Source organism: Pseudophryne corroboree, chromosome 4 (assembly GCF_028390025.1).
Source record: "Pseudophryne corroboree isolate aPseCor3 chromosome 4, aPseCor3.hap2, whole genome shotgun sequence".
NCBI lineage: Eukaryota > Metazoa > Chordata > Amphibia > Anura > Myobatrachidae > Pseudophryne > Pseudophryne corroboree.
Window position 1 is genome coordinate 224469204 of NC_086447.1, and position 15235 is coordinate 224484438.

The following is a 15235-nucleotide window of genomic DNA, read 5'->3' on the forward strand; positions in this document are numbered from 1 at the left end:
TGAGTATTATTATTATCCCCTTTGGCTATTGTGCCTATATATAGATATATACAGATAGATACAGTATACGTGACATATATTTGGGTTGGGGCCGTGTTACCGGTGGCCGGGATCATATAACTACAGCCCATATATTTTCCGTACAGTATGCTGCAGCATGTGTGGTGTGATGGTCACCATAATGTCACGCCAGCTGCTGACTACTAACAAATCATTGCCAGACGGAATATTTAATTTCTGGGGGTTTCTTTGTTTGTTTTTTGGTAATTGCTATTGTCTATTTAATTTATTGCACCTCTGAGTGTTTTTAGAATGAGAGAGATCAGCAGATAGAAGGGGAGTGACATTGTGTAAATGTGCATGACCCTTTGTAGTTATTTTCTACAGCAAGCATCACTATGGCACAGTATACAGCATTACAGGCCTGATCTGAGTCTGACCAGTAGTGATGTTGGACGCAGTGGAGTGATGGTTTTCATCTGAGTTGCACTGCAAATACATCCTGATGGTGTTTGTATAGAGTTGAAGTACAGATTTAGACGTACGCAGACAGTAGTGTATTAGAAATGTGTTGGGCATTACTAGGCGGTTACAGCGGGTTCGTTAATCAGATGCAGATGTAACGTAGTATAGGAGTGTTGCTTATAGAGAGAAATGCTGAATTTCTCACATTGGGGGCCATACTCAGGCAGATTATCTGCACCTAGCACAGGACTGGTGAAAGTTTCAATGGTGCGACCAAAGATGGCATCTAAAGATGCACAAAGCATAATTGCAGCATCTGTAGACACTGAATGTGGGTATCTCTGTTCTTGCATATTTGGATGCATGGCTGTACATGGATGCAGGGAAGGGCATTGCAGCGTCACTAGCATAAAGTCACAGGCGCAACTGCAGAAAAAGATACAAGGAATGCTGCAACTGCATCAAATTCATAATCAGACCCTATGAGTAGGGATCCCGCCGCCCTCATCAGATCCCACCTCTTCAACAGACCCCACCCCATTTAGGGCTGCTACCAGAAATTTCCCAGGCTGGTTTTCCATCTCAATCCGCCCCTGGCAGCAGCAAATTTGTTAGCAGTTGGGCAAAACCATGTGCACTGCAGGGGATGCAGATATAACATGTGCAGAGAGAGTTAGATTTAGTTGGGGTGTGTTCAAACTGAAATCTAAATTGCAGTGTAAAAATAAAGCAGCCAGTATTTCCCATGCACAGAAACAAAATAACCCACCCAAATCTAACTCTCTCTGCACATGTTATATCTGCCCCACCTGCAGTGCACATGGTATTGCCCAACTGCTAACTTGCTCAGCTGCTGTGATCAACTCTGAATTACACCCTTTATGTGAAGTTCTTTGCAGACTAGCTGCCCTTGGTAGATATTGCAAAAATTTAAGTATTGTCATATATAATCTTTCACTTACTTTCAGAGTAAAGATGCAGCCTCCTGTTAGGGTCCAGGCAAAGTAAATCACATCACAATGCTGTGATATGTATGTGTATGGGAGGGATCGGAGCCAAAATGACACCTGTCAATCACTGCATTAGGAGGTGGCATCCGACTGTGGTCAGTTACTCAGAAACCCACCCTGTGTGTGCAACTTATTATATGAACTATGGTCATTCCAAGTTGTTCGCTCGCTAGCTGCTTTTAGCAGCATTGCAAACGCTAGGCCGCCGCCCTCTGGGAGTGTATCTTAGCTTAGCAGAATAGCGAACGAAAGAGTAGCAGAACTGCTACTAAAAATTTTCATGCAGTTTCTGAGTAGCTCCAGACCTACTCCTAGATTGCGATCACCTCAGTCCGTTTAGTTCCTGGTTTGACGTCACAAACACACCCTGTGTTCGGCCAGCCACTCCCCCATTTCTCCAGACACTCCCGCGTTTTTCCCTGGCACGCATGCGTTTTTTAGCACACTCCCAGAAAACGCTCAGTTACCTCCCAGAAACACCCACTTCCTGTCAATCATTCACCAATCAGCAGTGCGACTGAAAAGCGTTGTATGAACACCAGCAAATCTACAAAGTTTTGTGTTAAATAACTTAGCACATGCGCGCTGCGTACCATGCGCATGCGCATTTTCCACCTAATTGCTGCGTTGCGAAAAACGCCAACGAGCGAACAACTCGGAATGACCACCATTGTTATAGTATGGTTATGTGTGCATATTTAAGCAACTCTTTTTCCAATCACCTGATGGGGAGATGCACTGCTGTATTGCAAAGGGATTTTTTTGTACGTTAGCAAATATGGTTTTTGCAAATAAAAGAGATAGTTTGAAATATGGATGCAATTGGGACATATCTATGATATATACCTGGTAAAAACAAGCCAATTATGCTACTGTTGCCAACATGCATGCATCATCTTAAAATAGATGCTGCTTTGCATATGGTCACAATTACTTGTTTTTTTTTTAAGTGAATGCAATGTGGCACAATTGGGGCTCTGCACCAGGCACCTTGATCTGAGAGCCTGCTCTGCTCTGCATGTAATCCAGAGCTTCTACTCTTTCTTGACCTTCCTACATGTATTATTTATTTAGCCATATGAATAATCAGTATCTTTCATACCAGTCTATATCAACTCTATAATTAAGACTTATTTAGGTGCTAAAGTTATATTTATACATTTGCCATCCAAGGCTTTTTTAATTAGTACTCTACATTAAATTAGGATGGCAAGTATAATTAAAGATGCCTTATTAAATAAGCCAGTTGATGTATTGTGTTAATTCTGTCCTTGTTGACATTCGTTTACTAAGATAAATAAAAAGGACATAGATACAAAAAGAATTAAGATCAATCGTATTTATGCAGCTAGGCTCATTTATATTACTGTCCTGAAAATGTGTGAGTCTATTCACAGTTTGCCCATGTGTGGATGTTTTCAGATGGTCGTCAATAATCCTTATGCTGCTGGCACTGAAATGTGGCTCAATTGAAATCTCACAAATAGAATTAAAGAAAATAGCTTTAGGCTTATATGGCTTTAAAGGGGAAATTTAGTCTTTCACAACCCTTTCTTTTTGTAACCTGCCTCAATATCTAACAAATAGTAGGAGGTCCCTCAACTGGGTTCTTTCCCATTCCCTGAAGCCAAAAGTCATATCAGTCTGGGGGAGATGTATCAATCCTTGGAGAGTGATAAAGTGGAGAGAGATGAAGGGGGAGATTTATCAAAGCTTGGAGAGCAATAAAGTAGAGAGAGCTAAATTACCAACCAATCAGGTCCTGTCATTTTTTCAGACAGACTGTTACCTCTCTAGCCAGCAGCGCTGTAGGTCTGGGCACTAGGGTCCCATTTTCCCAGTGATTTTCCTTACTGCACATGCGCAATACACCGGGAAAATAGCGCCGCGGGACTCCGGAAGGTAAGTATTAAAAATAATGGGTGTAGGTTGTGCAGTGTGGAACTCCCTGTACCCCCGGGGGCCCGTGTGCACTGCACACAGGAGCGGTTCTACGCGTGGGCAAGCCGGGCCTGTGCCCGGGGTGCTGCGGGCTGAGGGTACAGCCGCAGTCACCACGCAGGCACACGCCATCCACATGCAGGCACCCGCCGTCCATCCGCACCACACATATCGTCAGTCCGCGGCTGCAGCAGGCACGGTGGACTGTGTGGGCGCCTACTGCAGCCGGCACCATTGTCAGACGCTAGTGCTCCTAACTGACCTCTAGTGTCTGTCATGACGCCTCTCCCATAGATCCGAGGAGCAGGAGGCCAGAGATGGAGGACAGCAGCGGTCGGGTAGCAGGAGCGGGGATGGTGAGTATTGTGTGGTTGTTTTTATTTTATTTTATTTGTGTCTGCTAGGGGGCATAACTACAGGGGGAACATCTACTGGGGGCAAATCTACAGGGGGAACATCTACTGGGGGCAAATCTACAGGAGGCACATCTACAGGGGGCACATTAACTGGGGGCAAATCTGCTAGGGGCACACCTGGTGGTGTAATGTGACATAGATCCGAGGAGCGGGAGGCCAGAGACGGAGGACACCAGCAGTCGGGTAGCAGTCGGGTAGCAGGAGCGGGGATGGGGAGTATTGTGTGTGTTTTTTTATTTGTGTGTGTAAGCGGTGCTACTAGGTGGTATAACTACAAGGGCACATCTACTGGGGGCAAATCTACAGGGGGCACATTTACTGGGGGTAAATCTAGAGAGGGCACATCTACTGGGGGCACATCTACAGGGGGCACATCAACTGGGGTCACATCAACTGGGGGCAAATTTACTGGGGGCACATCTACAGGGGGCAAACCAGGTGGTGTAATGTGACTGGCGGACACTACTGTGTGGTGTAATGTGACTGACAGACACTACTGTGACTACTGTGTGGTATAATGTGACTGACGGACACTACTGTGTGGGTAATGTGACTGACGGGCACTGCGGTGCGGTGCAATGTGAATCGGTACTATTCTGTGGTCACGCCCCTTTCCTATGAAGCCACGCCTATTTTTTTTTTGCGCCTTTGGCGTGCCCTAATCCTGTTTTGCCTGTCGGAGAGGCAGAGGAAACTTTCATCCCGGGCGCCACAATGTCTAGAACCGGCCCTGACCGCACACACTACACCCATTATAAATACGCCAGGGGGTATATGTGCTAAGCCTTGGAGAGAGATAATGGGGACGGAGATAATGTACCAGCCAATCAGCTCCTCACTGCCGTGTTACAGGCTGTGTTTGAAAAATGAAAGTTAGGAGCTGCAAGGACTAATGTAGGATTTACTCAGCAGGGTTTCCGTGTGTGCGTGTGTGTGTGTGTGTGTGTGTGTGTGTGTGTGTGTGTGTGTGTGTGTGTGTGTGTCTGTGTGTGTGTGTGTGTGTGTGTGTGTGTGTGTGTGTATTATATATATATATATATATATTTATTTATTTTTTTAATTTTAATCCCAAAAAAATGACATCATAACCACATAAAATTGCACACCAGATGCTAACTGGAAGTGGCGTCAGTTGGAAGTACTGTTCCTTCACTGGTGGAAGCAGCAAGTATAGAATAATGGAACAAACATGGAACGGAAGTGCCATGTGTTCCAAATTCAGTAAGGGAACCCCTCACTGTGACCTCCAGCACCTTAAAAAGATAAGCTATACCTCCATTCTTATACCTACATATTTATCCTTTAAGCTATATCCTTTTTTATCCAAACACATTTTTTATCCAAACATAGGGGTATATTTACTAAGGTCCCGATTTTGACCGAGATGCCGTTTTTTCATCAAAGTGTCATCTCGATAATTTACTAAGCAAAAATCACGGCAGTGATGAGGGCATTCGTAATATTTTGGAAGTCCTAGGAAAAAATCACGAATCAATACACCATCGGTCAAATACGCCTGCAATTTGCTAGAAATCGGGAATTTACTAAAAAGTGCAAAACACAAACACTGCCGACAATTGCCAAACACTGCCGTGATAAAATACAAATCGTGAAAAAGTGCTAAAAAAAAACAGACCTGCTTTTTTATCCCGTGTTTGTATAGGCAATGGCATGCACGGATCCATGAGATCCGTGCATGTTTTTTAGTGGGAAGGGGGGGGAAATGTTCTAAATTATCAGAAAAAAATTTGCGTGGGGTCCCCCCTCCTAAGGCAAACCAGCCTCGGGCTCTTTGAGCCGATCCTGGTTGCAGAAATATGGGAAAAAATGGACAGGGGTTCCCCCATATTTAAGCAACCAGCATCGGGCTCTGCGCCTGGTCCTGGTTCCAAAAATACGGGGGACAAAAAGAGTAGGGGTCCCCCGTATTTTTGAAACCAGCACCGGGCTCCACTAGCTGGACAGATAATGCCACAGCCGGGGGTCACTTTTATACAGTGCCTTGCGGCCGTGGCATCAAATATCCAACTAGTCACCCCTGGCCGGGGTACCCTGGGGGAGTGGGGACCCCTTCAATCAAGGGGTCCCCCCCCCAGCCACCCAAGGGCCAGGGGTGAAGCCCGAGGCTGTCCCCCCCATCCAATAGGCTGCGGATGGGGGGCTGATAGCCTTTGTGAAAAGTGATTGATATTGTTTTTAGTAGCAGTACTACAAGGCCCAGCAAGCCTCCCCGCAAGCTGGTACTTGGAGAACCACAAGTACCAGCATGCGGCGGAAAAACGGGCCCGCTGGTACCTGTAGTACTACTACTAAAAAAATACCTCAATAAAGACATTACACACACACCTTGAAAGTATAACTTTAATACATCCATCCACACCTCCATATACACATACTTACCTTATGTTCCCACGCAGGTCGGTCCTCTTCTCCAGTAGAATCCATGGTGTACCTGTAGAAAAAATTATACTCACATAATCCAGTGTTTTCGGCTCCTCGGTAAATCCTTTTGTAATCCACGTACTTGAAAAAATAAAAAAACGGATACCCGACCACGAACTGAAAGGGGACCCATGTTTTCACATGGGCCCCCTTTCCCCGAATGCCAGAAACCCATTCTGACTGATGTCTAAGTGGGTTTCTTCAGCCAATCAGGGAGTGCCACGTTGTAGCACCCTCCTGATCGGCTGTGTGCTCCTGTACTGTATGACAGGCGGCACACGGCAGTGTTACAATGTAGCGCCTATGCGCTCCATTGTAACCAATGGTGGAAACTTTCAGGTCAGCGGTGAGGTCACTTTCGGTCAACCGCTGACCTGAAAGTTCCCACCATTGGTTACAATGGAGCGCATAGGCGCTACATTGTAACACTGCCGTGTGCCGCCTGTCATACAGTACAGGAGCACACAGCCGATCGGGAGGGTGCTACAACGTGGCGCTCCCTGATTGGCTGAGGAAACCCACTTAGACATCAGTCAGAGTGGGTTTCTGGCATTCGGGGAAAGGGGGCCCATGTGAAAACATGGGTCCCCTTTCAGTTCGTGGTCGGGTATCCGTTTTTTTATTTTTTCAAGTACGTGGATTACAAAAGGATTTACTGAGGAGCCGAAAACACTGGATTATGTGAGTATAATTTTTTCTACAGGTACACCATGGATTCTACTGGAGAAGAGGACCGACCTGCGTGGGAACATAAGGTAAGTATGTGTATATGGAGGTGTGGATGGATGTATTAAAGTTATACTTTCAAGGTGTGTGTGTGTTGTCTTTATTGGGGTATTTTTTTAGTAGTAGTACTACAGGTACCAGCGGGCCCATTTTTCCGCCGCATGCTGGTACTTGTGGTTCTCCAAGTACCAGCTTGCGGGGGAGGCTTGCTGGGCCTTGTAGTACTGCTACTAAAAACAATATCAATCACTTTTCACAAAGGCTATCAGCCCCCCATCCGCAGCCTATTGGATGGGGGGGACAGCCTCGGGCTTCACCCCTGGCCCTTGGGAGGCTGGGGGGGGACCCCTTGATTGAAGGGGTCCCCACTCCCCCAGGGTACCCCGGCCAGGGGTGACTAGTTGGATATTTGATGCCACAGCCGCAAGGCACTGTATAAAAGTGACCCCCGGCTGTGGCATTATCTGTCCAGCTAGTGGAGCCCGGTGCTGGTTTCAAAAATACGGGGGACCCCTACTCTTTTTGTCCCCCGTATTTTTGGAACCAGGACCAGGCGCAGAGCCCGATGCTGGTTGCTTAAATATGGGGGAACCCCTGTCCATTTTTTTCCCATATTTCTGCAACCAGGATCGGCTCAAAGAGCCCGAGGCTGGTTTGCCTTAGGAGGGGGGACCCCACGCAATTTTTTTTTTTACATTTAAACTTTATTTTTTTGTTTAACAAAGTGCACAATGAAGCCCAGCACGGATCTCTCAGATCCGGCCGAGATTCATTGTATTAAAGTCGGCAGTGTTTTACAAGTCACTCACGTAAAACACTGCCTAAAAAAACGAATGACATCGACATCGGAAAACCCGAAAATGCAGAATACGGCAGCTTAGTAAATTAGTCGTAATCAATTCAAAAAGTTGCATATTTACACTTTCGATGTCATTCGTGATTGAACTTTGACCTCAAACGGGAAAACACGAATCTTAGTAAATTTACCCTATAGTGTATTTTATGGTCTGTTTATCTTTCTAGTCCATTTTTAATGTAAATCTTTGCTTGTAATAAAACTATATTGTTATATTTTTAAAAAATGGAATAAGCACTTTACTATATATTTATTACATTAACACTAGTGGTCGCTAAGTACCCTCATCCCATTTTTCTAGATAGATAGATAGATAGATAGATAGATATACAGATATATCACATCATGATAAAGGATAATAATAAATAATAATAATAATGAACTAAACATATTTAAAAAGTCTATGAAACAAAATAAATATATAAAATATAACTAAAGAAAAAGAAAAAAATACATATATAAATGTATATTCATACATTGCACACACACATTACTTCATACATACACAAGCAAGCAAACATACATACATACATACATACATACATAATAAATATGTATACATACACAAGCACAGATAAACATACATACATACATACATACATACATACATTCATACATACATACATACATACATACAGACATCATAACCCACATAAAATTGCAAAAACCAACCACACGGAATCCACAACAGATGCTAACCGGAAGTGCCATGTGTTCCATAATAATGGAACGCATGGCGCCGAGTGGAAGTGCTTTTCCTTCAGTGGTGGAAGCAGCAAGTATGGAATAACGGAACAAACAACAAACATGGACCGGAAATGCCATGTGTTCCAAATACTGGACCGAAAGGCTCAAACCATAGTGGGTGGGATAATCAAGGGTATCTGTGAAAGTGGGGCAATCATATGGGAGGACTCAAGAACTCACACTCACCAATCAAAATACAGACACAAAATGTAAATATATACAGTGTATATATATATATATATATATATATATATATATATATATATATACACTGCTCAAAAAAATAAAGGGAACACTAAAATAACACATCCTAGATCTGAATAAATGAAATATTCTTATTAAATACTTTGTTCTTTACATAGTTGAATGTGCTGACAACAAAATCACACAAAAATTATCAATGGAAATCAAATTTATTAACCCATGGAGGTCTGGCTTTGGAGTCACACTCAAAATTAAAGTGGAAAAACACACTACAGGCTGATCCAACTTTGATGTAATGTCCTTAAAACAAGTCAAAATGAGGCTCAGTAGTGTGTGTGGCCTCCACGTGCCTGTATGACCTCCCTACAATGCCTGGGCATGCTTCTGATGAGGTGGCGGATGGTCTCCTGAGGGATCTCCTCCCAGACCTGGACTAAAGCATCCGTCAACTCCTGGACAGTCTGTGGAGCAACGTGGCATTGGTGGATGGTGCGAGACCTGATGTCCCAGATGTGCTCAGATAGATTCAGGTCTGGGGAACGGACGGGCAAGTCCATAGCATCAATGCCTTCGTCTTGCAGGAACTGCTGACACACTCCAGCCACATGAGGTCTAGCATTGTCTTGCATTAGGAGGAACCCAGGGCCAACCGCACCAGCATATGGTCTCACAAGGGGTCTGAGGATCTCATCTCGTACCTAATGGCAGTCAGGCTACCTCTGGCGAGCACATGGAGGACTGTGCTGCCCCCAAAGAAATGCCACCCCACACAATTACTGACCCACTGCCAAACCGGTCATGCTGGAGGATGTTGCAGGCAGCAGAACGTTCTCCTTGGCGTTTCCAGACTCTGTCACGTCTCTCACATGTGCTCAGTGAGAACCTGCTTTCATCTGTGAAGAGCACAGGGCGCCAGTGGCGAATTTGCCAATCTTGGTGTTCTCTGGCAAATGCCAAACGTCCTGCAAGGTGTTGGGCTGTAAGCACAACCCCCACCTGTGGACATCGGGCCCTCATACCACCCTCATGGAGTCTGTTTATGATCGTTTGAGTAGACACATGCACATTTGTGGCTTGCTGGAGGTCATTTTGCAGGGCTCTGGCAGTGCTCCTCCTGTTCCTCCTTGCACAAAGGCAGAGGTAGCGGTCCTGCTGCTGGGTTTTGCCCTCCTACGGCCTCCTCCATGTCTCCTGATGTACTGGCCTGTCTCCTGGTAGCGCCTCCATGCTCTGGACACTACGCTGACAGACACAGCAAACCTTCTTGCCACAGCTCGCATTGATGTGCCATCCTGAATGAGCTACACTACCTGAGCCACTTGTGTGGGTTGTAGACTCTGTCTCATGCTACCACTAGAGTGAAAGCACCGCCAGCTTTCAAAAGTGACCAAAACATCAGCCAGAAAGCATAGGAGCTGAGAAGTGGTCTGTGGTCACCACCTGCAGAACAACTCCTTAATTGGGGGTGTCTTGCTAATTGCCTATAATTCCCACCTGTTGTCTATTCCATTTGCACCAGCATGTGAAATTAATTGTCAATCAGTGTTGCTTCCTAAGTGGACAGTTTCATTTCACAGAAGTGTGATTGACTTGGAGTTACATTGTGTTGTTTAAGTGTTCCCTTTTTTGAGCAGCGTATATATATATATATATATATATTAGTGATGTGCACCGGAAATTTTTCGGGTTTTGTGTTTTGGTTTTGGGTTCGGTTCCGCGGCCGTGTTTTGGGTACGAACGCGTTTTGGCAAAACCTCACCGAATTTTTTTTGTCGGATTCGGGTGTGTTTTGGATTCGGGTGTTTTTTTCAAAAAAACCTAAAAAACAGCTTAAATCATAGAATTTGGGGGTCATTTTGATCCCATAGTATTATTAACCTCAATAACCATAATTTCCACTCATTTTCAGTCTATTCTGCACACCTCACACCTCACAATATTATTTTTAGTCCTAAAATTTGCACCGAGGTCGCTGGATGGCTAAGCTAAGCGACACAAGTGGCCGACACAAACACCTGGCCCATCTAGGAGTGGCACTGCAGTGTCAGGCAGGATGGCCCTTCAAAAAAATACTCCCCAAACAGCACATGACGCAAAGAAAAAAAGAGGTGCAATGAGGTAGCTGTGTGACTAAGCTCAGCGACCCAAGTGGCCGACACAAACACCTGGCCCATCTAGGAGTGGCACTGCAGTGTCAGACAGGATGGCCCTTCAAAAAAATACTCCCCAAACAGCACATGACGCAAAGAAAAAAAGAGGCGCAATGAGGTAGCTGTGTGACTAAGCTAAGCGACCCTAGTGGCCGACACAAACACCTGGCCCATCTAGGAGTGGCACTGCAGTGTCACGCAGGATGGCCCTTCAAAAAAATACTCCCCAAACAGCACATGATGCAAAGAAAAAAAGAGGCGCAATGAGGTAGCTGTGTGACTAAGCTCAGCGACCCAAGTGGCCGACACAAACACCTGGCCCATCTAGGAGTGGCACTGCAGTGTCAGACAGGATGGCCCTTCAAAAAAATACTCCCCAAACAGCACATGACGCAAAGAAAAAAAGAGGCGCAATGAGGTAGCTGTGTGACTAAGCTAAGCGACCCTAGTGGCCGACACAAACACCTGGCCCATCTAGGAGTGGCACTGCAGTGTCACGCAGGATGGCCCTTTAAAAAAATACTCCCCAAACAGCACATGACGCAAAGAAAAATGAAAGAAAAAATAGGTGCAAGATGGAATTGTCCTTGGGCCCTCCCACCCACCCTTATGTTGTATAAACAGGACATGCACACTTTAACGAACCCATCATTTCAGCGACAGAGTCTGCCACACGACTGTGACTGAAATGACTGGTTGGTTTGGGCCCCCACCAAAAAAGAAGCAATCAATCTCTCCTTGCACAAACTGGCTCTACAGAGGCAAGATGTCCACCTCATCATCATCGTCCGATTCATCACCCCTTTCACTGTGTACATCCCCCTCCTCACAGATTATTAATTCGTCCCCACTGGAATCCACCATCTCAGGTCCCCGTGTACTTTCTGGAGGCAATTGCTGCTGGTGAATGTCTCCATGGAGGAATTGATTATAATTCATTTTAATGAACATCATCTTCTCCACATTTTCTGGAAGTAACCTCGTACGCCGATTGCTGACAAGGTGAGCGGCGGCACTAAACACTCTTTCGGAGTACACACTGGAGGGAGGGCAACTTAGGTAGAATAAAGCCAGTTTCTGCAAGGGCCTCCAAATTGCCTCTTTTTCCTGCCAGTATAGGTACGGACTGTCTGACGTGCCTACTTGGATGCGGTCACTCATATAATCCTCCACCATTCTTTCAATGGTGAGAGAATCATATGCAGTGACAGTAGACGACATGTCAGTAATCGTTGGCATGTCCATCAGTCCGGACCAGATGTCAGCATCAGCAGTCGCTCCAGACTGCCCTGCATCACCGCCAGCGGGTGGGCTCCGAATTTGTAGCCTTTTCCTCGCACCCCCAGTTGCGGGAGAATGTGAAGGAGGAGATGTTGACGGGTCGCGTTCCGCTTGACTTGACAATTTTCTCACCAGCAGGTCTTTGAACCTCTGCAGACTTGTGTCTGCCGGAAAGAGAGATCCAACGTAGGTTTTAAATCTAGGATCGAGCACGGTGGCCAAAATGTAGTGCTCTGATTTCAACAGATTGACCACCCGTGAATCCTGGTTAAGCGAATGAAGGGCTCCATCCACAAGTCCCACATGCCTAGCGGAATCGCTCTGTTTTAGCTCCTCCTTCAATGCCTCCAGCTTCTTCTGCAAAAGCCTGATGAGGGGAATGACCTGACTCAGGCTGGCAGTGTCTGAACTGACTTCACGTGTGGCAAGTTCAAAAGGTTGCAGAACCTTGCACAACGTTGAAATCATTCTCCACTGCGCTTGAGACAGGTGCATTCCACCTCCTTTGCCTATATCGTGGGCAGATGTATAGGCTTGAATGGCCTTTTGCTGCTCCTCCATCCTCTGAAGCATATAGAGGGTTGAATTCCACCTCGTTACCACCTCTTGCTTCAGATGATGGCAGGGCAGGTTCAGGTGTTTTTGGTGGTGCTCCAGTCTTCTGTACGCGGTGCCTGTACGCCGAAAGTGGCCCGCAATTCTTCTGGCCACCGACAGCATCTCTTGCACGCCCCTGTCGTTTTTTAAATAATTCTGCACCACCAAATTCAAGGTATGTGCAAAACATGGGACGTGCTGGAATTTGCCCAGATGTAATGCACGCACAATATTGCTGGCGTTGTCCGATGCCACAAATCCCCAGGAGAGTCCAATTGGGGTAAGCCATTCTGCGATGATCTTCCTCAGTTGCCGTAAGAGGTTTTCAGCTGTGTGCGTATTCTGGAAAGCGGTGATACAAAGCGTAGCCTGCCTAGGAACGAGTTGGCGTTTGCGAGATGCTGCTACTGGTGCCGCCGCTGCTGTTCTTGCAGCGGGAGGCAATACATCTGTAACGGACGCAGCCCAGCTGGCTCATGAGGAGTACTTTTTGACAGCCTGTTTCTGGATTCAGTGCGTTAGTGTAAAGAGACAGGACAGAACTTGGTTATCACCTATACAGCATGCTGCCTGGATTCACAATAGAACTGGACATCACATATTATTGTGAAACATTATCCCCCTGTTATATGTGTTTGTGCTTATCAGTGAATAATATGTCTAGCCTGATATTTTGTACAGAATGCATATGAAGATTTATATATATGAACGTATTGGTTATTGTATTATAGTTTGTAAAATAATGTGTGTGTCCCCTCCCCCCCATGTGACTGCTTTGATAACCTGTTTGTTTGCTGTTGGAGATACAGCCAGTCTCAGATGTCAGTCCATACACCCCCCTCATTCTTCCCCAGACAATGGATTCCAGGCCACACAATCAGATTAATTAAGGTTCATTTAATTAACATCTATTGTGTGCTAGAGGACATGCCTGGGCATGTTAAAGTAGGTCTATCTGAAAATGTTCTGTAGTCAGCCCCTTTAATGTAACCCACCCAATACAGAGCCAGAAGGTGTCGCCTTATGGTAGGACATAGAAAGGTTTGAGGATAACAGAGGCTATGGAAACAGAGGGTGTACGGAAGTTCCTGGCCTGAGAGGAGTGATGTGTTTGGCTTCTGAAAGCTACTGGTGAGATAGTGCTGCCAGTGTGCTGAGGCCTAGAAGCATTGTTGGGATCTGCTGGTTTCAAGAGGCTACTGGACGTGCACTGAGGGAGAGATCTGCACAGAAGGTCAGAGAGAGTGGATGTACCTCTGGAGTGGAGACACTGACTAGGCATTGCGGTGCCATCAGTGGCAAAGGGCACTGTGTGAGCTGGTATCCCAGACCAGGGGACACAGAACTACTGCTGGTATGTGACATCAGGAGACTGTAATTCTAAACTACTGTGGGGACTTAGTAAGTAAGATACCATCCTGGCATGTAATAGTTACTGTTTTGTGTAGTGTGTGTGTATTTTTACAATAAAAGGCATTTGCCACTTTACTAAACTGTTTACCTGAGTGATCAGAGAATCCGTATCTTCACAATTGGGGGCAGCAGTGGGATCACTCAGACCCAGTTTACCCTGGGTAAGGCTGCGAGAGGTGTCAGCGGAGGGCACCTAAGAGCCTTGTAAACAGTTTGGCACACAGTAGCCAGGTATCTTGCTGAAAAGTTGTTGGTACGTTTGGAAAGTCAGCAGTATGGAGGCAGAAACAGAAATGTACATAAACCTCAAAAAGAGATTCCTGCATATGGTCTGTCGAGCGCGCGGTATTAAGGTGACCGCAACAGATGTAAAGGAATCATTAATTGCGAAATTGCTGAAATGGGATCAAGAACACCCTTGTGATGAGGAGGAGGACTCTGAGGAGTCAGATGAGGAGGAACAAGTGACGGAGTGGTTGAGACCTACAGCCGGGACATTCGATGCCAGTAACCGCAGGGAGAGCGGAGGATCGGAGGTGGGATCCCAAGGGTTAGTACAACCCTGTCTGAAAGCCCTTGGAGAGGGGAAGGTTGGAGAAATGTTTGATAGGACACCGGAGGTATTATAGGCCAATCTAGAAGCGCTGGGAGATGGCGCGACACCCGAGGATCGGATGCGGGTAATAAAGGAGATGCTGGGATTACCATACAACAGTTCTACAGTGTCCAATACTCTACAGACTCCCTTGTCTGATCAGGATGTGCTCCAGGAAATGGGCCAGCAACCCAACCTGGTGTCTGAAGTTTTGCATGGAGGAGATTTGTCAAGCCAGCGACTGGGTCAGAGGATGGAGAGCTCGAGCAGTCGGCTGATGGAATCCACTCTAAGGTGGCGTGAACAGACCAGGGAGCAAGGTGTGTTGGATCACTCCAGGAGGCAGTTATCCCCAGAAAGGCGTACATGGAGTCTGGACCATACAGTGTGGG